Raw genomic sequence first — 24,818 nt, 5'->3', positions numbered from 1 at the left:
TGTGCTGCACAACAATCGAAGAGAGCTAAGATCATCTGAGAGAAAGTAGAAGAAATCACAACTTGATGCAGAGCTTGATTCTTACCGAACACTCATTGCCAAGTTCTCCTCAGATGTGACTTCTGCCAAAACTTCCTTCTACAAGGAAAAGCTTGAAGCTTCCTCATATGACCCTCGGAAATTCCACAACAACATCATCTCTTTGCTCAACCCCCCAGCCCCTCCTTCTTCATTCTCCCTGATTGAAGAAGACTTTGCTTCTTTCTACCAGGAGAAGATTGAGGAAATCTGCCAGACCTTCACTTCAGCCCCGACTGCACTTACATCTCAGGGTATGGATTCCCCTACACCTTCGTTGTCGCATTTCTCAACTGTAGCAGCAGAAGAGATTTTACAACTCATCCAGTCCTGCAATTCTACCATCTGCCCATTGGATCCACTTCCTTCCACTATGCTCCAGACCATCTCACAAGACCTTCTGCCCTTCATTACCACTATTATCAATAGATCCATAGCATCTGGTCAGGTTCTACTTTACTACTAAATTACTTTCAAGAGAGCAAGGGTTAATCCCATCCTAAAGAAACCTGCTCTGGATCCATCAGACATCAGTAACTACAGACCGGTATCACTTTTCTCGTTTCTTTCAAAAATTCTTGAACGCATTGTCTATAATCAATCTCTCACAGAACAACCTCCGAGATCCCAACCAGTCTGGCTTTAAAGCAGCTCATTCCACAGAGACAGCCCTTTTGGATGTTTCTGAGAAAGTACATGCTGCTAGATCAGCCAAACTGTCATCCGTCCTTATCCTCCTTGACCTTTCAGCAGTGTTTGATATGGTCAACCACAAGACTCTCTTATCCACCCTCAGGAGTCTTGGGATTTGTGGATCAGCTTGGTAATGATTTGCTTCCTACTTGGAAGGATCAGCTTGGATTCCTACTCATATCAGGTAACATGGAGGGAAGTGACATCTGCTCCACGCAGACTCTCCACTGGCATCCCACAGGGCTCAGTACTTGGTCCTCTTCTTTTCTCCCTGTATACTCACTCTCTTGGTGAAGTTATTTCCTCACATGGGTTCTCTTACCACTGCTACTGTATGCTGATGATACACAACTTATCTTCTCTTTCCCACCCTCAGATACCACAGCTTCTGATCGGATCTCAGCATGTCTAGCAGAAATTTCATCATGGATGACTGCTCATCAGTTAAAGCTCAATCCTAGCAAAACTAGAGGTCCCGACAGCCGAGTCACTGGCTATTTTTAAGCGGCAGTTGAAGACCTACTTATTCAGGAAACACTTCACCTAGCACTTCTTTCCCTATCTTTTGCATTTTAATAAAAAAATAAAATAATTTAAAAAAAAAACTTTGACACTTTTTTATTGTAACTTTGAACAAATATTTTAAACTCATGGTATCTTAAGTACTGTATGTAACCTAGCATTAATGTAGTCAATGCTAGAGATTTAAGCACGTATGTACGTCGCTCTGGATAAGGGCATCTGCCAAATGCTGCAAATGCAAATGTAAATTACATTGATTACATGATTAAATTAAAATAATTAAGCCAGTGGGCAACATTTAATCCATTATAAAATGGACAAATTCACATTGATTGTTGATCAAACTGACTCATATCACTTCTGGATGACCTACTTTATGCTTAAAATAAAGATTAATCAGGCCTTTTATTATGGATTAAAGTTAATTAGAAGAACGATATATGCAATGCCTGTATATATGTAAATTATATATAACTTACTCATCCATATTCCATCCCATTCACTGCTCATTGTACAGAATTATTTTCAATTAATTTATTTATAAGAAATAATATATAATATATATATAAGAAAAACTATTACTTCAGAATCCTACAGTAAAATTGTTTAGATGTATATTGTGAGCATAGAGGAGGGTATTCTTAAGTGATCTGATTTGGTTTGAGCAACTAACATCTCGAAATGTTAATTTTATAATGGATCAAATTCGGATTCTGGTTGAATGAAATATCTAGTTTGAATGAAAAATTACTTCAGAATTCCAGAGCAGAATTATTTGATCTTTATTGTGAGCATAGAGTAGGTCATTATGAGTGATCTGAGTTAGTTTAATCAACTAACACTAAAAGATATGGTCATTTTGAGGAATAATGAAAAAAATCAACAGTAAAATCGGTTGAACTTTATATTCTCTATACATTAGGTCATGCTCAAATGATGTAAAATGGTTTATCAAATAACAATTAGGACGATATGCTTTATAATGGATTTTAAAAATCCATTTTTCCTTTTCTTTATGTACCTCATTTTTAATATGTAATGATTATTAAAGTTTAAGGTTTTGTTCTCATTCTTAATATTATGGTGTTACGACCTACGTTTTTGTATTTGGTATGTGTTTGTTTGGGCCGTTACCGCGAACAAGGTCTGGACATGTTTATTTGCTTACGCTTATGTGCACGACTACACGCTATCCGGAGGCGGTACCGTTACGTACATTAAAAGCGAGAGGCAGTGGTGAAAGCTTTAGTTATGTTCTTTTCTACCTTTGGTTTCCCTCGAGTGGTCCAAACGGATCAGGGAACTAATTTCATGTCTCGCCTGTTTAAAGAAGTGCTTTCCCAACTGAAAATCCAGCATGTTATATCTAGTGCCTACCATCCTGAGACCCAAGGAGCTCTGGAGAGGTTCCATCAAACTTTAAAGTCCATGTTGAGTAAATATTGTGTTGAATCAGGAAAAAACTGGGACGAAGGGCTGCCTTTACTTTTGTTTGCTGTCCGTGAGTCCATTCAGGAGTCGTTGGGATTTAGCCCAGCCGAACTGGTTTTTGGACATACAGTGAGGGGACCGCTCAAAATGCTGAAAGAGAACTGGTTATCTGAGCAACAATCTGAGTGTAATTTGTTGGATTATGTCAGTTCTTTTCGAGAACGTTTGCACAATGCTTGTGAATTAGCTCTGACTGCGTTGAGTGGTATGCAGTCAAAAATGAAAAAGCGTTTTGATAAGAATGCTGTTGCTCGTTCATTTTCTGAGGGTGATAATGTTTTGGTTCTATTGCCAGTTCTGGGTGCTGCATTGCAAGCTAAGTTCTCTGGACCGTACATCATTGATAAGAAGCTGAGTGACACTAATTATGTTGTTCGAACTCCTGATCGCCAGAGAAAAACTCGCGTGTGTCATGTAAACATGCTGAAGCGTTATGTTAATCGTGAGGAAGACCTAGAGTCAAAAAGCTCTGGTATCATTCCTGTAGCTTCAGTCGTGGCTGTTTTTGACAGTAGTGTTGACGTCGATGAAGATGGGCTGAGCTTGCATAATACCCTAGTTTCAGGCGGTAGACTGAATAACTCCAAGGTTTGGGAGCGTTTAAATTCTTATTTGATACATTTATCTGCCCCTCAGTAAGCGGACATAATAAAGCTGATAAATTCTTTCCTAGGATTGTTCTCAGATGTTCCCACTCGCACTCAAGTCCTGGAACATGATATTGATGTAGGTGATCACCCACCCATTAAGCAAGGGGCTTACAGAGTGAACCCTGCTAAACGTAAGATTATGGAGTCTGAGGTAAGGTACCTTATTGATAATGGACTCGCGGTCCCTAGCTCTAGCGCCTGGAGTTCACCGTGCTTATTAGTTCCGAAATCTGACGGCATACAACGATTTTGCACGGATTACCGAAAAGTGAATGCCGTGACAAAACCAGATTCATTTCCCTTCCCGTTAATGGAGGATTGCATTGATAGGGTAGGCTCTGCATGCTTCGTGACAAAATTAGACCTTCTAAAGGGATATTGGCAAGTTCCCTTGACGGAGCGTGCGGCCGAAATATCTGCTTTTGTTACGCCGGATGATTTTCTGAATTATAAGGTTATGGCGTTTGGATTGCGTAACGCTCCGGCTACATTTCAGCGCTTGATGAGTAAAGTGCTGAATGGGGTTCAAAACTGTAAAGCTTATTTAGACGACATTGTTGTTTATTCGAATACGTGGGAGGAGCACCTAACCACTTTGGGGGTGGTGTTTGATCGATTGTTTAAGGCATCTCTCACTCTTAATTTAGTTAAGTGTGAATTCGGCAAAGCCACGGTTACCTATCTAGGGAAACAAGTTGGGCAGGGGCAGGTCCGACCTGTCGCTTTGAAAGTGCAAGCTGTTGCAGATTTTGCAGCACCCCGTACGAAACGTGAACTTAGAAGATTTTTAGGAATGAATGGGTATTACCGAGGATTTTGTAAAAATTTCTCAGATGTTGTGTTGCCTCTAACTAATATGCTACGTATTTCGCAAAACTTTGAGTGGACTGATGAGTGTCAAACTGCATTTGATTCTGTCAAAACACTCTTGTGTAGTGCCCCAGTCTTGGCTGCTGCAAGGTAAGAGTGTTCTTTTAAACTGGATGTTGATGCGAGTATAACTGGAGCCGGTGCTGTCTTGCTGCAGGATGATGAAAATGGAGTTGAGCATCCTGTTGGGTATTTCTCAAAGAAGTTTTTGAAACACCAATTAAATTACAGTACCATTGAAAAGGAGGCGTTGGCCTTGCTAATGGCTTTACAGTATTTTGAGGTATATATTGGTTCTAGTTCTCTTCCTGTGAGCGTGTTTACCGATCATAACCCATTAATCTTCTTGTCCCGTATGAAGAACTCTAATCAACGGATTATGCAATGATCCCTCTTTGTCCAGGATTTTAACCTGGAAATTCGTTATAAAAAGGGCAAAGATAATGTGCTTGCTGATTCATTGTCGCGGTCGTTTAATTTTGAGTAAGTCTACAATATGTATTTGTTTTCTTTTCTCTTTTTTTTCTTCTGTCGTGCTCTAATAGGTCGCCCGATGATTTCCTCCCTCTCTCTCTATTGGCGGTTCAGAAGAGGCGTGTTCCTTATAAGGGCGCTTCCGGCGTTCAACATGGAGCTCATTTTTGGTTCGGCCACGTTTGGGTAGAGAGCTCCGGGATCCATCCTCCGGGCGATGATCAAACTTGCTATCCCCCCAGTGAAAATGTGCCTTTTGAACAACTTGTTGATCCTGTACGTTTGTCCTTAAAGTGACTTCTCAAGCACGTGGAGCGTAGGGGTGTCCAGCCTATTTATTTTGATATCTTGGTTTGTACTCTGTTTTTCATTAGGGAGTTAGGGAAGTTAAATGTATTTTATTTTGTGTTCATTTAGGTCACTTAGCCCCTTTCTCCTTTTGCTTTTGAGAGTTGTTTTGTTTGTTGTTTTGGCCTTTGGTCACCCCGAAGAGATGCTCCTTTTCACCTGTCACATTTATTCTTAATAAATCTAATCCTATCCCTTGATTGGTTTGGTGAATGTGTTTGATTATCGGCCGGAGTGATTTAAAACTGGGATTCCACTATTTCAAACTCTGTTCCCTTATTACGCTTCTCGGAGGTTCCGATTTCCCCTAGACTCGGGGCGTAATATATGGATTGATTTGTATTTGTTTTGTCACGCATTTATTACAAAACTATTGTTCTGTGCAGTAGGAGCTCACGGTCGCTCGCTTTCCATTTTCATCACTATTACCACTAAGTATCTAAAGGCTGCACCCATAAAATATATGTGTGGCTAGTTCAGCTGTGCTTTCAGAAAGCACAATTAACTTCAGTAAGATCTGCTCCTTTACCTAAGAAAAACTGTTCATAAAAATCGTTACTAAACAAATGTGTTTTCATCCTGGGGCCAATGCAGTGTCGATAAGATAGGAATGATGTGTTTATATCTTCTGGTTCTAGTTAGGACTCTAGGTACTGTGTTCAGGACTAACTGGAGCTTGTTTATGCTCCTACTGGAACATCCAGACTTTACCCATTTTAATGACTTTGACATGTGGATGTCGACTGCAGAGTCACTTTAACCATATTGTCTAACTGGTGTATGTACTTTCAGTATTTATAAAAATGAGAAGGTTCAGTGAAAGCTTTGAGGACGTGTTTGATCATTTTCACTAGTGTGAGTTCATTATGTTGTATTCTATTTCATTTAGTATTAGCTGTGATTCACTTGGATTAAAAAGTTGGTCATCTCTGTTCTCAGCGCTCAGATCAGAAACCTCCAAACTGAGAGAACTTCATCTGACTGTGAAAACACTGGATCTGTCTGAGAATAAACTAGGAGACTCAGGAGTGAAGAGTCTCTCTGCTGTACTGGAGAATCCTCACTGTAAACTGGAGACACTGAAGTAAGATCATCTCTCTGAGAGTCACAATAACTCACTAAAAGCAGCAGTTATATACAGTGTTGTTTTAGACCTGAAATGTTCTGTAACACTACAACATTCAGAACAAATAGATTAGTCATTAAGTTATGATTTCGCTTCAGAATCACTTAGGATTTAAATAAATAAATAAATAAATAAATAAATAAATAAGAGAAAAATTCTAAAAATCCTGAGTTATTATTTTTAACATTTTGCTTAGTAACATTTCTGTGTGGTGTGTAACAGACTAGTTTAATAAAGAGTTGATCTTCTCTGAAACAGACACCACACTGTGTCTTTACCCCTGAAACTCCTACACTGTAATCAGAGGATATAATAAGATGAAATGTGTTTCAGTTTGTGTTTACACTGGAGAACAATGTCAGAGTGGAGATTGGACTCATCTGAGAGCTGAAGAACAGAACTGCAGTTGGTTTAGGAGTACATGGGGCAACACCGACACAAAGTCATTTTAACTCCAATTAAAACACTCAATGCATTTATTTAATATTACATGATATATTATATTAAAACAATAATTTATTTGATATCATTAGTTAGATTTTCCTTCATGATTTAACATCATAGACTTTATGTTTAAATAAAAAATATCCTGTGTTTGACCAGATAGACTTTAAATATCATGTACACTATATTAAGTGTCCATACACACTAATGATGACAGGTGACACAATCCTGTTGAATGGTGACGCTGCTGTGTGTGTGTGTGTTACATATACAACTGATAAAAGAACAGATCTCTTTCAGCTCATTGTCCTATTTTTACAGTCATGTAAGTTCAGCTGATTTTGAGTTTCTTCTCAAACCTGTGCCCACCCGGTTTTACTCAGGCCCACCCATTGTTCACAATCTGACAGTAATGTTTTGTTCAATGTTAATTATACTTTATATAATAAAAATCTGTTGATGAAGAGTGTGTCATTGTGTCTCTCTACAGGTTATATAAGTGTGGTGTCTCAGATGAAGGCTGTGCTGCTCTGACTTCAGCCCTGAGATCAAACCCCTCACACCTGAGATACCTGGATCTGTCTGATAATAAACTAGGAGACTCAGGAGTGAAGAGTCTCTCTGCTGTACTGGAGAATCCTCACTGTAAACTGGAGAAACTGAGGTAAGATCATCTCTCTGAGAGTCACATGACCTGCTCCTCAGTAAGACACATTCTCTAATAGTGAGACTGAAGCAGAAGTTTTAGGTTCATCATCAATGTCCTGAGGAGGAAGATTGTTTCTTTTCACTGCACACTGATGATTTCTCACAGACTCTGATGTGACTGCAATGTGTCTGAAATTACTATGAAATTTACTAAAACATTGGAACTAATCACAAAACTGGAGCTGGGACACAAACTAAATGTACTGTGTGAGCTGCAGGGTTTAAAAGCAGCACTGACATGGAAATGATGGAAATAAATAGAACTTGGAGACGAAAATTACACAAGAGTCTCTGATCAGCTCACACTTTGCATTTACCCTCCATCAGGGGGCAGAAGGGCTGCATGATGAAGGTTAAAATGCATCCATCCATCCATCCATCTTCTACCGCTTATCCGGGGCCGGGTCGCGGGGGCAGCAGTCTGAGCAGGGACACCCAGACTTCCCTCTCCCCAGGGCATGTCCAACCGGGAGGAAGGTTAAAATGATCATGATTAATTTCACTTATTTTTTACAGTAAAATCAGTAAAACTTGTTATAAACAGAACAGAAATAAAGAAGTTCTCTGTATTATAATATAAGAAGATGTAAAATTCTGTTCAGTGTACAAGTGGGTCTGTTTTACACTCTAACTGTTATAATAAAATTAAATTGTAATAAGACTCCACTGTAGAAAACAGAATGATTCAGAGGTGAATGAACTAAACCTACACTATACATGTCAGTATTTGTACTATACATTTGTGTTGTCAAGGTTTTTGTTAGAAACACAAGTCTATCAACACGATCCAGCTTTAGTGAGGACCACAAGAGAGTAACAATATTCCCCCAGTACTAAAAGCCCTCTCTGAAGGGGAACCTACACCTGACCTAAATGATATTAAAAACTGGACACTGCTGAGTTTGTTATTCAGAGATTATAAATTACTCTCCAAGGTTTTGGCCAACAGACTGAGTGAAGTCTTAGAACAAGTCATCCATCGTGATCAGACAGATTGTGTCCCAGGAAGATGAATATTTATAATATTTCTGTTAACTGGGATATTTTAGATAACAGTAAGAGTCAGTAGACCTAGAAAAGACTTTTGACCGAGTCGAACACAACTATTTATGAATGTGTTCACAGCATTTAGTTTTAGTCCTGATTTTGTTTCCATGATAAAGCTTTTGTTCAGTGATGTTGAACGTATACTGAAAGTTAATGGTGACTTATGTGGTTCCTTATAAAGTTTATAGAGGTGTTAGACAAGGTTGTGTCTTGTCTGGTGTGTTGTATACTTTAGTAATAGAAACACTTTTAAACAAGTTAAGAACAGATTTGTACTGATTATATATTCTGAAGTTCACAAACCTGTTTATCAGCTGATGATGATGATGATGATGATGATGATGATGATGATGATTTTAATTAGTGATCAGATGGAAATTTGATTTTGGGAATATTAAGAGTTTAAAAACATCTCTGCTACAAATGTAAACTGATATAAATGTAAATCCATGGATGTCCATATTTACAGAGTTAAACTGCTTATTGTGTTATACAGTAGTCTATTTGATGTGAGGAAACATTCTCAGTAGAAATCTTTATTTGTGGTTTCAGTCAAAATTATTTCTTGAATATATCTGACAATATTTCATTAATTGTAATGAAGGGTTTTAAAAACCTGTTGATGAAGAGAGTGTCATTGTGTCTCTCTACAGGTTGTGGAAGTGTGAATAAACCATACTGAATAAACCATTTACACCAATGAACTAACAACATCTCCAAAAACTATTTAGAGTCTGACCCTGTTTTAGGTCTGATTACTGACAGTCTGATCTTCTCAAAAAAGATCTGTTCATGTGAACTCGGATTAAAACAGAGATTTTGTTGTGATGTGAAGCAGAGAAAAGTTACTGTACAGAAAACATTCTCCACTGTTGACTGGTGGAGTAAACTTTGCGTTTTCCCACATCGTATCTGAGGACTGAGGAGATGTAACTACCAGACTAACATTTATCACTGTGTTAATGAGTAGTATGTGAATGTGGATTTACAGTAGATGAATGAGGACTTCCTGTTTTACAGATCTGATTTATTTGACACAGATTTGATCAATAATGTTAAATTGTTAACTGCTAAAAGAAGCTTTTCTTTTCTCTTCTCATTTCTAAAATCTTCTAAAACTGGATGTGATTTAGTCATCAGTGAAAGCTTTTTGAAGTGATTTATTCATTTAGACGACTAGTTAGTTAGTTTTCTTTCAAAAATACTAGTTGTGGATTTAAGGTTGTTTAGCTAAAAAAGTTTACATGTGTAATTGTAGCAAAGATCTTTACAGTGAAATAAAATGTAAAACTGAAATAATAAAATGATCTGCAGCACAAAGTTACATTCATGTTTCTTACATTATATGATGAAAAACAAACAAACAAATAAATAAGTCTGTGTTTTCAGGTTTCTGTAAAATTCTTGTGGGCCTGTGATCAAAGTGATTAAACACTAGAAACGTCCCTGTGTACAACCAGTGAAGAGTGTGTCATTGTGTCTCTATACAGGTTGTGTGGTTGTGGTGTCTCAGATGAAGGCTGTGCTGCTCTGACTTCAGCTCTGAGATCAAACCTCTCACACCTGAGACACCTGGATCTGTCTCAGAATAATCTAGGAGACTCAGTAAAGAAGCTGCTGTCTGATCTTAAGGATGATAAACATTACAAACTACAGACACTGATGTGAGTAATAACCTTTTAATAAAAATGTACCCTCATTATCATTACACATTGATACACATCACATTTCTCTTCAATAACTTTCAGATTATCAGGTTAGAAAATGTCACTATATTCTGTTTAATCAGAATTTTTCTAACGATTCTCTTTAATGCTGTTTTGTGTTCAGTAAAGTGTGTTGATGTAAAATTCATGTGAAAGCAGAAAACAGGGATTCAGACAGTCTACAAAAAGTCACAAATGAGTTGATGAGAGTGATTGTTAATGAACATTGTGTCTTCTGTCATTCCTGTAAAATTCACCTGAGTTTGTTCTTAAAGTCTGCACTTAAATATAAATGTAGAACAAGATCTAAATGACACAGTAGTGTTTGTTATTTAAAAAAGCTCCTCTGATTGGATATGTAAGGAGGAGTCGTACGGCTGGTGATCCATGTGCAGCGTGGATTTATTAACAGATAGTACACAGACAGGCAGGGTCAGAGCACAGCGAAACGATATCGAAGGGCAGGCACAGAATCATAAACGAAAAGGCAGGCAGAAGGTCAGGGCAGGCAGCAGACAATCGGAGAGTCAGAGTATCAGAACAGAGTCAAAACCGGAAAACAGAATAACAACCAGGAAACGCTCAGAATGACAGCAAACGCTAGTCGAGACTTCGCACTGGGGGAAAGTTCAAGTTCAGTCTTTATAGCGTGGGAAATGGGAAACAGCTGGTGGCGTAATTAGGTCGGCGCGGGGCTTAGTGGGAATAGTAGTCTAGAAGTGCCTAATATTCCGGCGATGCTTCTCGGTGTTGCCGACTGGGAGGCGGGGCAGGTGCGTCGACCGTGACAGAGCCCCCCCCCGCGAGCAGCGCCGGGGGCTTGTCCGGATGTCGGCGGTGAAAATCAGCGGTCAGCGATGGGTCCAGGATGTCCCCTGCTTTCACCCAGGAGAGTTCTTCCGGTCCATACCCCTCCCAGTCGGCTAGGTACTCCAGGTGACCACCTCTGCGTCTGGAATCGAGTAGCTCACGGACCTGGTACGTCGCCTCGTTGCCGACTAGGAGGGGCGCCGGTGGATCGGGGGGGCCCCCTAGGCGGCTCGCAGGTCCCTCGGTGGGTTTCAGCAGAGAGGCGTGGAAGGTCGGGGAGATGCGGTACATTGGAGGGAGTGCCAGGCGGTAGGAGACCGGGTTGATCTGTTTGGCGATCCGGAACGGCCCCACATACCGGGGGCTGAGCTTACGGCAGGGCAGATGGAGGCGGAGGTCACGGGTAGATAGCCAGACCCATTGACCAGGCTGGTAGTTGGGATGCTCTCGGCGACGCCTGTCAGCTTGCGTCTTCTGTGTGTGCACGGCTCGCTGCAGCTGACGGTGTGCCGCGCTCCACGTCTCCTCACTGCGGCGAAACCAGTCGTTGACAGCCGGCAGCTCGGAGGGCGTGTCGGACCACGGGAACAGCGGAGGTTGGAAGCCCAGGACGCACTGAAACGGAGTCAGACCGGTGGCGGGTTTAATGAGGGAATTTTGCGCGTATTCGGCCCATAACAAGAACTTGCTCCAGTCAGACACTGATTGTTGTGACAGTAAGAGCGGAGAAAGCGGATAAGTTCTTGATTCAGCCGCTCCGTCTGCCCGTTGGCCTGCGGATGGTACCCCGAGGTGAGGCTGATGTTGACGCCGAGCTGCTTGAAGAATGCTGACCAGACGCGCGAGGTGAACTCGGGCCGCGATCGGAAACGATGTCTTCGGGCAGCCCGTAGTACCGGAAGACGTGATTACACAGAGCCTCGGCGGTTTCGAAAGCCGTGGGGAGCTTAGGCAGGGGAATTAATTGGCAGGCCTTCGAAAAACAGTTACTTGAGCGGGGAAGATCGGTGATGAAGTCCAACGCGATGTGTGACCAGGGCCGTTGTGGTGTGGGTAACGGCATCAGGAGGCCCGCGGGGAGCTGGCGAGAGGGCTTGGAGGTGCTGCAGACGGCGCAGGCAAGGACGAATTCTGGCGCGTCCGCAGACAGAGACGGCCACCAGAACTGATTCTGTGCTAGGTGCGTTGTTCCTGCAATGCCGGGGTGACCGGAGTTAGGTGTGGAGTGTAAGAGCTCCAGGAGGCTGGTGCATAGGTTTTTTGGCACGTAGATCTTTGAGGGCGGACACTCGGCAGGCGGTGGCGTCTGTGCGTTGGTCTGGGTGATCTCGGTCATGATGTCCCACTGGATGGGTGCGAGGATGTGGGTCTCAGGAATGATGGGCTCGGGGGGCGTGTCCGAGCCGGGTTCCCGGAACATTCGGGACAGGGCATCGGTTTTGGCGTTCTTGGTTCCGGGTCGGTACGTCACCGAGAATCAGAATCGGGTGAAGAACATGGCCCACCTGGCCTGGCGCGTGTTCATGCGTTTGGCGGGGCGGAGATATTCCAGGTTACGGTGATTGGTGAGGACCGTGAACGGGTGCAGAGCGCCCTCTAGCCAGTGCCGCCATTCCTCAAATGCAGCTTTCATGGCGAGCAGCTCGCGATCCCCACGTCGTAGTTACGCTCTGTCGGGGACAGCTTGCGCGAGTAGTACGCGCACGGGAACATCTTATTGGCTGCCCCTTGGCGTTGAGACAATACCGCTCCAATCCCGATGCTGGAGGCGTCCACCTCCACTATAAACGGGCGTTTCGGATCCGGATGGTGGAGGATGGGGGCCGAGGTGAAACTTTCTTTCAGGCTGCGGAATGCTGCCGTGGCTTCAGGGGACCAGGTGAGCCGAGTCAACGCCCTCTTAGTCATGGACGTGAGTGGAGCGGCGATCGTGCTGAACCCGCGGATGAAACGGCGGTAGAAGTTGGCAAAGCCCAGGAAGCGCTGCAGCTCTTTAACGCTCTGCGGTCGGGGCCACTGCAGTACTGCGCGCACTTTGGAGTCATCCATCACGACACCTTCGGCCGAGATGACATAGCCTAGGAAGGTCGTTGAAGTTTGGTGGAATTCGCACTTCTCCACCTTTGGCGTACAGGCGGTGCTGGATGAGGCATCTGAGTATGGCTCGCACGTGTTGGATGTGCTCGTCCAGGGTTTCGGAGTAAATTAGGATGTCGTCTATGTATACGATTACCCACCGGTCTAACATATCGCGGAACACGTCGTTAATGAACGACTGGAAGACAGCTGGACTGTTCAAAAGGCCGAACGGCATGACCAAATATCCGTAGTGGCCCGACTGGGTTGAGAAGGCGGTTTTCCATTCGTCCCCCTCCCTGATCCGGATGAGGTTGTACGTGCAGCGCAGATCCAGCTTCGTGAAATATCGAGCCCGGCCGAGCTGTTCCAAGGCGGATGGCACGAGGGGCAGAACCCCTTGGATGAATCCCTTCTTGAGCTCCTCCTCGATGTACTCTTTCATGGCCGCGGTTTCAGGTTGTGACAGGGGAAAGATTCTCCCTCGAGGAGGTGTGGTGCCGGGAATGAGCTCTATGGTGCAGGCGCCGGGTCGGTGTGGCGGCAGTAGGGTACAATGCCGGCTGCTGCACCACGAAGAGCGAGCATTGCATCAGGAACCCCCGGCACTTACCGGGGTCCCCGTTGAACTTCTCCGGAACCGCGAGCCGGGGCTGGAGACGGCCGGAGCGGTTGCCAGAGTGACGGGAGGGAGAGTCGTCGGCGGGGCTGTTGGGCTTGGGCGGAGAGCTGGGTGGTGAGCTGAAACACGGCTGCTGGATCGTTTGGTGGCGAAGTCTCCTGTAAGGAGGAGTCGTACGGCTGGTGATCCATGTGCAGCGTGGATTTATTACCAGATAGTACACAGACAGGCAGGGTCAGAGCACGGCGAAACGATATCGAAGGGCAGGCACAGAATCATAAACGAAAAGGAAGGCAGAAGGTCAGGGCAGGCAGCAGACAATCGGAGAGTCAGAGTATCAGAACAGAGTCAAAACCGGAAAACAGAATAACAACCAGGAAACGCTCAGAATGACAGCAAACGCTAGTCGAGACTTCGCACTGGGGGAAAGTTCAAGTTCAGGTTCAGTCTTTATAGCGTGGGAAATGGGAAACAGCTGGTGGCATAATTAGGTTGGCGCGGGGCTTAGTGGGAATAGTCCGGAAGTGCCTAATATTCCGGCAATGCTTCTCGGTGTTGCCGGCTGGGAGGCGGGGCAGGTGCGTCGACCGTGACAGGATAAGAGCAGTGATGTGATGGGTAAAGATCTGCTCATTATCCTGTTAGAACTTGTGGAAGTTCTCATTTGTTCTAGTTAAATGTTAGAACACAGATGTTAGTAAGAATGAAGAAATGTTGAATGATTCATTATAAACAGGAGATGATAATGTTTCTGTTGGAGCAGAGATGATTACATGCTGTTGATCATGAAGTACCACAGTCCAGTTTCGGCTGATTAATTCACATGTTTTTCCTTCATATTCAGGCTCTAATGAATATCACACCCTGGATAAAATTCCCTGGACCTCAATCCCATAAAAAACTGAGGGATTATTTGTAACAGCAGGTGAAAATCCACAGCTGAACCCTGTTCATTTTACTGTTTGTGTGATTTATTATTTGTTTATTATTGTAATATGATTTACACTCTTTACACATGTATATTCATAGCTATTTTACTTGATGCATAACTAAAATTTCATTCAGGGTTCGTACGGTCATGAAAAACCAGGAAAAGGAAAAGTCATGGAATTTTAAAATGACAATTTCCAGACCTGTAAAAGTTTTGAAAAAATAAATCAACCCAGAGATTTTTGGAAAAGTCATGGAAAAATTGTTTAACAATCTCTGTATATTTGAATATAGTTGATAATATTGGTTAAATTACAATAGTTAACATTTGCACGATCCGTCACGTGATGCTCTCTGCATGGGGTAACGCAGTTTCAGCTAACGTTAGTATGCTAATGTTATGTAAAAATGCCAGCGAAATGCAGATTTAAAAATGTATGGCTTCACGATGAAAAGTATGAGGGGTGGCTGGAGAAAGATCAGGTACATGCTAAATGTACACTGTGTCGTAAAACGTTTGACATTTTGAACATGGGAGAGCAGCGCTGTATAACCACGCCAAAGGTGCAAAGCACTAGTCTCCAGCTGCATGCTCGACAGCTCCCAAGCCCATCACTGGCTTTTTCACCCGTGTGACTGACGTGACACCCGCTCCCAGCTGCTGTGCTTCCCTCTCATCCACTGTAAAACAAGGGACCATTTTGAGTGCTGTATCCTGAAACGAAACCCTAACTGCAGAGGTACTGTAGGCGCTAAAGGTGGCTAATTCGCTGTATTCCTACAAGTCTTGTGACGACACAGACCAGCCCCCATTTTTTAGACTATGTTCCCAGACAGCAAGATAGCGGGCAGCTTTGCATGCGGCGATAACAAGTGCTCATATTTATGCACTTTTGGACTGGCTCCTTATTTTAAGAAACTGACTTTGGCAGATGTATTGAAGCAAATTGTCCATGTTATGCTCTTTGATGAAAGCCTGAATCACTATTTACCGTGTAAACAGATAGACATGCATGTCAGGCTATGGAACGGGTCCGAGGTGAAGACTAAATACATCGGCTCAGAGTTCATGGGCCATTCATCAGCTCAAGACATCCCTGAAAAAATTAATAACTTTCTCTCAGAGATTGGAATCAAGAATCTTGTACAGGTCTCAATGGAAGGACCAAACGTCAACTGGAAAGTATCGAAATACTCCTGAAACAAGTGCAGAAAGATGCGGGAAAGTCCGTAATTAACATTGGTTCGTGCGGGTTGCACATACTGCACAATGCATTCAGATATGGATGTGTAAATCCACCGGATGGGAAGTTGAACACGGACTCTCTAGCTTGTATTGGCTATTCCATGATTGCCATGCACGTCACAAAGATTTATGACAGCAACCGGTTGTAAAACTCCCATCCTTAAATTATGTAAGCACCGGTGGATTGAGAATGTCAATGCTTCAGAAAGAGGATTGCTACTCTGGCCACATGTCAAACAATATATCGAGATGGTAGAGAGAGGTGAACTACCCAATCCAAAAGTATAGTCGTTTGAAGAGGTGAAGATGCGCTGTGCTGATCCTTTCTTCCCAGTGAAAGTGGGAATATTCAACAGCATTTGGAGTGAAATTTACCTCTTCCTCTCCATGTATCAGTCTGACCAACAAATGCTGCCGTTTTCCTCCTTTGATATGTAGAAACTGATTAAAGGTAAGGATAAACATAAATTGTGTGATTGCTTATAAGGTTTATATCCTTATATAATTACTGTATATACACTGCAGTACAAACATTCAATATTCAGTACAATAAAATGACATTTGTGACATTTTCCATTATATAAGCTAGAGCAAGATTTTGAATATGTTTAAATAGTTTTAAAATAGCACGTTTTTGTGTTTAGAAATGTCAGATGCAGGGCAGTGGAATAAAACACTGTTTAGAGACGTGTTTTTATAGCTATTAAAATTGAGCGTCACCTATTGACCAAACCACAAAGGTTTTTTTTTTTGTCACCACTTTATCTGAGGGAGGAGCCTGCACGGTCACTTGTTATTATTATATATGAAATTAAAAGTTAAAGTAACATGTTTATTATTTTACTATTACTGTCTAGACCAATTTATTGGTTTGTTTTTAGCTAACAGTTCATGTAATGTTTATTCTTGTGGTTTAGTAAATTAACCAAGGTAGAAATCACAAAGGAGCTGCTCCTTTCAGTTGCAGAAGCCAGGCAGAAGTACCATGGGTACCTGGATAAAGAGAAAGAAAGAACAACAAGCTGTCGACTTGAAGAGGAAGGCTTTCACCGATGAGGTGGAAGATTTGGAAAAAAAAGATGAGGGCTAGGATGGAGGCGGACATTTGTGCTATTGAGAAATTGGCGGATGAATATGCTGAAAAGGCTGAATCTTCAGGCAATCTGATCTTACAGTTTTTTACAATGGCTATGACAGTTTTTTCAATACATTTAACAAGTTTACTAAACTCTTAACATGGTTAGCACAACATCCGTCTTTGTAGGCTATAAATGCATACAGTTAACACCAATTTAAAATGCTTGAACTTCTTTTACACACAAGCTCAACCAAGACCAAAACAATGTAATTTTACAACACAAATATATTCCCTGTATTTTATTCCATTGCTAATGAGAAACAGCTTATTGCAGTTATGCAAATATATAAATCACAGCTGATTCCCATCTAGGAACCACACTCAGGTGTTGAGGTTTTTTCAATCGCATGATCATATGTTCTAAAAGAGGACTCTTTGGGCTGATCTTGTGTGGAAAAGGAACAATATGGAGCAACACAAAGAAAGAAAGAAAGAAAGAAAGAAAGAATGCCTGCACGAGGGAGAGGAAGACGAGTACCAGTACAAGGGAGAGGAGTGGGGCAAGGACAAGGACAAGGGAGAGGAGTGGGGCAAGGACAAGGACAAGGGAGTTAGAATGCGTGGTGGTGCTCAAAGAAGGACCAGAGCTAGGGTAACTGATCAAATAAGAGCTACTATCATTGACCATGTCATAAACCACAGGCTATCATACAGTGAGGTTGATGAACGAGTACAGCCAAATCTCAGCCTGGACACAGTGGCATCCATTGTCCGTATTTTCAGAGAAACCAACAGGTAGGATATTGCTTCTCCTACAGCAAAGTGTAAATAATTTTACCATTTACTGTATTAGAGTAAATCGGTCTGGTCTCTAATATGTAACTGTTTTTGTCCCTCTAAGGATTCAACATCTACCTCCCTCAGTGGGCAGAGGAAAGCTCTTGAATGAAGAACAGGAACTTGCTATTGCCAACATGGTGATTGTTGACAAATCTGAAGGACAAAAAAACTGAAGGACGTTCACTCCAGAGTTGTAGAGGACAACCTTGTCTTTGGGAACATCGCAGTAATCAGCATAACATCCATTTCTCGGACTCTAGCTAAACACAGAGTCCGAATGAAACAACTATACAAAGTTCCTTTTGAAAGGAACAGTGAGCGCATCAAAGAACTCCGTCACCAATACAGGTACATCCAGGTAAGGTTATGCAATACAGTCATTACTGTACTATACACAGTGTGTTTTGCAGTAAACTACTCTATAAACCTGGAGTACATTTGAACAGTAGATATACAGTACAGCACAGCATTTACATACACTGTGTCTAATTACAGTACTTTCAGAGAGTCATGGAGTTGGAGGCCAATCAAGTCTCACATGAAATTATCTATGTTGACGAGGCTGGCTTCAATTTGGCAAAAAGGCGTCGCTGTGGGAGAAACATAATTGGCAAAAGGGCCACAGTTACCGTGCCAGGCCAGAGAGGAGCCAACATCACAATCTCCAACAACGGTGCACTTCTGCATAAATGTGAGATTTGCCCCTACAACTCTGACCACCTTCTCCTGTTTTTAGAAGACCTGCATGAAAGACTGGTGCCAGAGGTAGAAAGGGGACAGGTGGGAGACCACTTGCCAATATATGGGACAATGTGGCATTCCACCATTCACGTGCAGTCACAGCCTGGTTTGACGCCCATACAAGGATGATGTCCTCAGCCTGGAGATGGAAAGTTTTTGACCATCATCCACATGACCAAATGTTAGTGTTGCAAAATTCCAGGAATTTTCAAGGCTGGAAACTTTCCATGGGAATTAACGGGAATATATGGAAATAAACTGGGAATTTAAAAAAATGCAGAGTTGCCTATAACAAGGAACTTAGATGTAGTTAAAAAAAATCTTGCAGCATAATTTTATTTTAAAACAACAAGATTTAATGCAATTTAAGTTGACTTTAAGTTGAATACCCTGCATTCCTCGGTCACTTGCACACAGCACACTGCTTACTGGAGTGGCATTGAGGCCAAAGCCCCTGCAGGTACTTGCATTCTTCCATAACATGCACAGTAACACTTTATTTTAGGGTCATTTAACTAGTTGTGTAATAGCATGAATATTAATAGAATATTGGCTATTTATTAGTACTTATTAGGGACATATGAATGCCTTATTCTGCATTACCTTATTGTACAATCTTGATAGTACCCAATACCTAAACTTAATAACTACCTTACTATCTTTTAATAAGCAGTAAATTAGGTGTGTTACCACATTCACAGATAATTTGATGACCCTCCCCACACACTCACTCCCCCTAAAAAAAAAAAAATCCTCCATATATCACTTAAGGTGGGGGCGTGTTTCACCTCCATTTTCCAGGCCTTGACTACCACAGAAGCAGAGACCTAATAAGCTTGAGAAAAAATGCTTCATTTTACATTTTGATTGGGACTCTTTTTTAGAAGTGCAAGGGTTTGGGATGCTTTCATTTTACAGCAATCATAGGGAAATATGTTTATTACAGTTATTAAGTTTATTATGTTTATTACAATCATAATAATGTTTGTTATGCTTTTGTGTTACTCAATGAAAGAATCAGTTACAGTTTTTCTTGATTGCTAAGACACATTTCTTGAAAGCTGCTCTCCTTTTCTCTAAACTGTGAACACAAAACCCAATTCTCTATCCTCAGACTCTCCTTGCAAAACCAAACTTTCACCTCAAAACAGTTCAATCTGTGCTCAGAAATGAACTATGTTGTCAAATCGTGCCCCGAGTCAATCAAAATTAAAATCACTACAGAACAGTCACTAAACACTACGTAGAAAAATAGAAAACACAATGCTCAGGACATGAAGCTTGAGAAATAAATGTTTATTGTTCACTGTAGGCTAAATGCATGTTGCAAAACAAAAAAAACCTGTGCATTTAGCACTTGTACAAAAAAAAAACACAGAAATCTTGTGCATTTACACGTAGCACTTGTAAAAACAAACAGAAATCTTATGCGTTTGCCACTTGTGTACAGTAAGTCCATGTAAAAATAAAGTACAAAAATACACAAATAAGTGCATTACTCAGCCACAGCATCATGTCTCAGTACTGGGTCAGGCCACAGGACTTCATCCACATCACAGGCCACATTTTGTCTGGCCAGGCAACGGGGGAAAAAACCCCTGGCATGCCGTATCCAGGCTTGGCATGTCTCCACACCTATGTCACCACAGGCATGAGGAGAAGAATGAGGAGAAGAATTCCTCAATGGGGTTTAGAAAAGGGGAGTACGGTGGAAGGCAAAGATTGATAAAACCTTGGTTCATATTGAACCACTCTCTAACCTGGAGGGCTCTGTGAAAACTCACATTGTCCCAAACAACAACATAGATTGGATGCTCATCCTGCTGCCCTAACAGAGCATCTCACATGCGATTGAGGAAAATGAGGAGCTGGTGAGTGTTGTAGGGCCCCAGGTTGGCATGATGGTGGACAACCCCATGATTGCTGATGGCAGCACATAATGTGACATTGCCACCACGCTGCCCAGGAACACCAACAATGGCCCGATGGCCAATCACATTACAGCCTCTCCTTTTCCTTTTGGTGAGATTAAACCCAGCTTCATCCATGTACAGTACACGTGTTCATGGGGTCTTTCCATTGCATCCAGTTGAAGAACCCTCTGTAGAAATAGATATAGTTTTGTGAGTGATACGGAAAAAGTGATTTAGGCCACTACAGTAAATCACTACTTAGAGTAATCAACATTGAATGTGTCTGGATATATGCCAACCTGTACATCCTGGAATCTTTGCTCTTTGACTCTGTCTGAGTTGCGATCAAAGGGCACTCTGTATAGCTGTTTCATGCGCAGTCTGTTGCGCTTGAGGACATGATCAACAGTAGAGAGGCCGACACTGTTGATACCCTCAAAATTTACATGGTCTTCAATGATCTTCTGCTGAATTTCACTCAGTTTAATGGCATTGTTCTCACGGACCATATCAACAATTAGGGTCTCTTGGTGTGCGGAGAACATACCTGTCCTCCCACCCCCATGTGGCAGTCTTTCAATTCTACAAAAAGAGAACATGGAGTTACAAAATATATACATGGAATACTAGACCTACAAACAGTTAGACCAACCCTCCATTATAATACTACAGTACATTGGTACAGTGATGTACTATAATGTCAAAAAAGGGTAATTACCTGTTCTCTTCTATAAATCTTTGGATTATGGTGGACACAGTGAATCTCCTGATGTTTGGTTGTACCCTTTGTCCAGCCTCCCTCATGCTCATACCATGGACAAGAACATGATCAATCACAGTAGCTCTGATTTCATCAGATATTACTGTTCTTTGTCTTCGCTGACCACCTCGACCTCCTCTCACAAGAGATCTTCCTCTCAGACTTCTATCCATTGTAGGGTCTCACAAACCAGTGCTCTCTGAACTGGCTTGCTGTATATGTTCCCTCACATTATTAGCCACAAGTGTGATCAATTTTGAGTTGTTGTGTTGAAGTGGTGACACCTGTGCTTTAATTGTGTTTGACTTTTGTCACCTGTGCTCACCATTATGCAGCACGGGTGCATCACAATGAAAATGTGTTGGCAAGTTGTGTCTAAACAGATGAAAAGTGCTTATGGTTTTGCCAAAAGAGTGATTGATTCAATCAGTGGGTTCAGGCAACTGAGCATTTGGTTCAGACAATAGGGTTTAGTGTTTAGTGTAGCTCTACTTACAATTAAATCAGTCAAGACGTCATTTTTTTAAAATTTGTATTACCTTGCATGCATGTCTGCTTATGACCAAACAAAATGTTTATTTATGTTTGTATATGATATAGTTTATATACATTTCCCTATATTTCCAAATAATTCCCATAAATTCCTGTAAATTTCCTTAAATTCCCGTAAAGTTTCCAATTTTGAATATTCCCAAAATTCCCCAGATTAAGTTCCCGTGGAAAGTTTCTGGAAAAAACTTTCCGCCCCTTTGCAACCCTACCAAATGTCCCTCCTGGATGCAATGGATGCTGCATGCCAAGACATCACAGCTGAACACTGCCAGGGGTGGATAAGGCATGCCAAATGATTCTTCCCACAATGCCTTGCCAGAGAAGATATCAGGTGTGATGTGGATGAGAACATGTGGCCAAATGCAGAAGACTGGGCAGATTAGAAGATTACTTTGTTTTTTTATTATAATTCCGGTGCTTTTTCTGTTTGTATATCTTGCAGTAATGTCCTTTTGCAAATAAAGTCTTTACTGCAGCAATTCTGTGTCTGTACATAAACTGTACATTTTATAAAGCTACTCTGAGACGGTCATTAATTTTTTTGTATTGAATTTCTGCAGCAAAACAAAACAAAACGCATGCATTTACTAAACGCAACAAAACAAAAATGTAAAGAGGCTTCAAAATAAACTACTGTGCAAAACACAACCTATGATCAATACAATATACTGTCTATTGTATAAGGGCAGAACTGACACATAAAATAATGTAGTTTCTGTCATTTCAGCTGATGATAGTGTTTTTTTGGTCATTGTGTTATGATTGACTAAATGTTCCTGTTGGAAGAGAACATGTGTTAGTGTTTTGAATAATTATTTGCTTTTGAAACATGTTTGCAGTGTTTTGTTAGACAATGTGTATTGTGTTAGTTTATTATTGTATTTTGAAAATTAGTTTTGGGGTTTAGTTTACAATGTGTGATTTTGAGCATGAAATTAACCGTTTTGCCAATTGTGTGTTTTAGGTGTGTTGGTGCATTAAGAGTTTAGGAAACTTTCATTCATTCATTCATTCATTCATTCATTCATTCATTTTCTACCGCTTATCCGAACTACCTCGGGTCACGGGGAGCCTGTGCATATCTCAGGCGTCATCGCAGGATGGCAGGATACACCCTGGACGGAGTGCCAACCCATCGCAGGGCACACACACACACTCTCATTCACTCACGCAATCACACACTACGGACAATTTTCCAGAGATAGTAAAATTATTCAATTTGGTAAATGTTTTATTATATTGACAATTTCCTATAGTTATTAATAAAGGGTGTGAGTGCAATGTATTCTAGTGTAATGTCTAATACTTAATGACGTAAGCCGTTGAGGGGTATGTAAAAAAAAGTTCATGATACACGTAGAGAGCAGGAGGCACCATATTAATAAAGAGAGAGGGTTGTGCAACCACTGGGGTGTAGTGTGATTATTTAAAACAAGAACAACTACAATACAGATTTCATGTCTATAATCTTTGCATCACAATCATTTTAAATTTGATCATGTCAGTTATTCTTACAGAAACCTTTGTCCTTCAACCCAGGATACTCAAAAAATCCAGATGATGTAACTTCCTGTTGAACATGTGATTTGTTGATATCACATGTGAACGTAAATGCGTTCAGGTGACCGGGTTGAATGAATGTGATCTAAATGTATATACAGTCTTCTTTTAGACTGGTTGAAGACAATCACTCAGCATGCACTTTACCCACTGAAGAGTACTGTAGGAGCTGTAATAATAACTATGTGCATTAAAGGGAGGATTTTGTCAGGGAATTTAGCTCTGGCTCACGACTGCACCAGGGTATTATTTGAGCTCAATAAAGCAGGTTTTCTGACTGACTGCAATAAAAAAGTTTGCTCCTTCTCATCCAGGTCTGAAGAGTCTCCTTTGTTATTTTTCTCTTAAGTTGGTTACTTAAATTAGCTAAAGTATTAAAAGTATCAGTGTAAGTTTACCAGAAGATAGAAGACCCTGGAACACTCTGAGACGTGTCCGCTCAGAGATGGGTTCTGAGTTCCGACAATAGGTTATTTCCATATTATGCAAAATAAATACCCACACTGACCTTCCATGCAGACCATGTGTCTGTTTGAATGGTACTCTTTCAGCCCTACTAAACCTGTATCATGGTATTAATTGATAGAGACTTCAATGGACTTCCGTAAGAAACTCTGTATAAGGACATCTGCCAGATGCTGTAAATGTAAATACATCTCTCTGAGTTCCACTGTATAGTTAGCATTTTAAGCAGTTGGCTGAATTCTAATTATGTCAGGGGAATGGAGGAACATGTTAAGTAGAGTTTATGTAAAGTAGTACAAAGGGATGGAGTGCTTTGCATAAGCCATTTTGCCTGAAGGAAGTCAAATAACAGCTCAGCTTATTACAAGGATAATAGTTTTTAAAAGTCACTAAGTCAAAATAAAATAATAGAATTCATGATTTACCTTCATATTTCAGTTCTCTACTAATATTCTACTCCAAGACTTGTTTCCTAACAGTTAATATGGAAGCTAAGCACTTGCTTCAAGTCTGTGTTCTAAAAATATAATAAATCATCATTCCTGAAACAGCTCATCAACACAGCCTTGAATAATGCATCATCCACATAATATAATAATAAATGGATTCAAATGAAACATTTAATTATGATAAGATTTCTGTTTGGAATTATTTATTTAAATTTTACGGATTGTAAAATAAATGGTAGTAACATTCAGTCATTCAATTCACAGGAGTTCCTGTTATCACATTTTATGAAAGCTACATACAATCATTCCAGCACACATCCTCTATCATTTCTTTAAAACAATGAATTCAAAATCACTGCTGGCCATATTACAGAGAAAGAGTAAATTCCTCTGTCCTAAAACATAAGTCTTTTTGGATGTTCCCTAACCATTCCACTATGAACAGGTAAGAAAGGATATCATTCATTAAAAAATATAAAAAGAAAAATTGGGAACTTGCTGTGGTATATAATGAATATTATTTACAAATTAATTATCCACCTATTTCTTTATACTACTGTGTTCTTTATGTACAGTGTTAATTTACCCACATGTTTCAGTATAGGCTCTACTGTCCTAT

At 41.2% G+C, this 24,818-nt stretch overlaps 1 protein-coding gene across 1 annotated transcript in view; it reads left to right on the top strand.

Annotated features, from left to right (window-relative positions):
• Positions 1-22,204, top strand: part of LOC132858818 (NACHT, LRR and PYD domains-containing protein 3-like) — an 86,742-nt gene extending 64,538 nt beyond the window's left edge. Inside the window, exons 17-20 of the transcript XR_009649653.1 lie at positions 9,942-10,115; positions 16,803-17,714; positions 17,821-18,117; positions 18,255-22,204. The gene's annotated coding sequence lies outside the window, so the exon portion shown is untranslated. The remainder of the gene's footprint in view (positions 1-9,941; positions 10,116-16,802; positions 17,715-17,820; positions 18,118-18,254) is intronic.
• Positions 22,205-24,818: the final 2,614 nt, after the last annotated feature.

This window comes from Tachysurus vachellii, chromosome 16, assembly GCF_030014155.1.
Source record: "Tachysurus vachellii isolate PV-2020 chromosome 16, HZAU_Pvac_v1, whole genome shotgun sequence".
Taxonomy (NCBI): domain Eukaryota; kingdom Metazoa; phylum Chordata; class Actinopteri; order Siluriformes; family Bagridae; genus Tachysurus; species Tachysurus vachellii.
This window is presented reverse-complemented; position numbering and strand designations above follow the sequence as displayed.